Source organism: Cryptomeria japonica, chromosome 5 (assembly GCF_030272615.1).
Source record: "Cryptomeria japonica chromosome 5, Sugi_1.0, whole genome shotgun sequence".
Taxonomy (NCBI): domain Eukaryota; kingdom Viridiplantae; phylum Streptophyta; class Pinopsida; order Cupressales; family Cupressaceae; genus Cryptomeria; species Cryptomeria japonica.
This window is the reverse complement of record NC_081409.1, coordinates 748,149,803-748,151,418: the sequence shown is the minus strand read 5'-3', so window position 1 is coordinate 748,151,418 and position 1,616 is coordinate 748,149,803. Positions and strand designations below refer to the sequence as shown.

At 31.6% G+C, this 1,616-nt stretch overlaps 1 non-coding gene across 1 annotated transcript; it reads left to right on the top strand.

Annotated features, from left to right (window-relative positions):
- The first annotated feature begins 344 nt into the window (after positions 1 to 344).
- TRNAI-AAU (transfer RNA isoleucine (anticodon AAU)) lies at positions 345 to 418 on the top strand. Its single transcript has one exon. It is a non-coding gene; the product is annotated as a tRNA-Ile (tRNA).
- Positions 419 to 1,616: the final 1,198 nt, after the last annotated feature.

Here is a 1,616-nt window from a genome sequence, read left to right as displayed (position 1 = left end):
ATTTATACACAATAGATAATGCATATTTCTTTATAATTAACTATAAATGCTTAATACATACATAACACAAATTATATAAAAGATTTACAAACTCTATGTTTCAAGTCATACAAGAAAGTTAGATTTCTTCGAAATCACATAAACTTTTGAAAAACTATGAAAGATGACTTAAAAAGTTTTATAGATTTTCTCAACATTAAAAACATTGAAATATATCCCAAAAAGGAAAAGCATGAGCGTAGATGATCTCATGTATGATGAGATGATAGAAGCGTTGATCCAGGTAAATGAATAACTAGATAAAATTGTAAGTAGAATCAATCTTAGAGAAATCTTTTAGATATGGCCTATTAGCTCAGTTGGTTAGAGCGTCGTGCTAATAACGCGAAGGTCGCAGGTTCGAGACCTGCATAGGCCATTGTCATTGTTTTACCAGCCCGTGTTTACAAATGTTGCAGAGTTCTTGTACATGTTTATCCGAGAAATAAGGTGAAATTTATATTTATATATATGGTTTTCTCTAATAGAAAAGCTTTTGAAACTGTGTTTTCAATAATACCTAATTTTTTAGTTCAAACTTTGATTATAATCGTGTTGCAGAGTTCTTGTACATGTTTTTGCAGCTACTTTTTAAATTGACTTGTTGATTTAATGTCTAATATTTTGACAACATTGTACTAATAGTTGTGACTTAAAGTTGTTATTGTGTTGATGACTACCCATAATTGAATGAAAAGTATCCCTAAGCACTAAAAATCAATGAAGCATGTGATGCCACATCAACACACAAGTATCGGTCAAAAGCATGCTGATGTAGCATCATATTTGATTATGTGACCCTGAAACCTTAGTTGTAAGTAGGGGGCTTGCCATGTAAGCAGCTGTAAAAAATTGGGAGTGATTTGAAATTTCCATGTAGGAATATGAGAAACGCGGAGTTAGGGTGCTCAACTACTGGATCCTCTCCCCTCTCATGTTCTTTCACACATTGATCCAAAGAACAACCTCTTTATCTTCTTTGGATTCCACCACATTAATGTAGTTAACTAGATGTTTGTATGAAATAACATTAATATTCAATAAACCTGAACTTACTCTATTTGTATGGTCAAAACTCCAATCTATAATAGTCAAGGCAATACAAGTGAAGTAATTATGGCACAACTCAAATATTATTGTAAGTCATAAAAATATAAAGATAAAAATATAAAAATCATTGATCAAATATGTTTGATATTGACTTCTGAAAAAAAAAAATCAACTTCTTATTAACATAATATATTTAAATCCAGTGTTTTGGCAGCCTTTGTATAGGGTACTCTAATAAAAAACATAGTATATCTAAAGCTCCAAGTTGTTGCAAGGAAATTATCTAATTTGTGAAGTCTACCTTATGTTTTTGCACTCTTTTTAGTGTCAATCTCCTTAGACATGTTTTAGAATCATTTCACATGCTTTCAACATTTTTATCAACCCCAAAAGGATAATGCATGGAGACCCAATCTTAGGAACTTGTCTATTAACCCTAAAAGTCCGAGCTCTTGGCTCTTCAAAGACAATTGCATTAGTTAGGTGCTCACACTTGCATTAGCTAGGTGCTAATACTTGCATTGGGT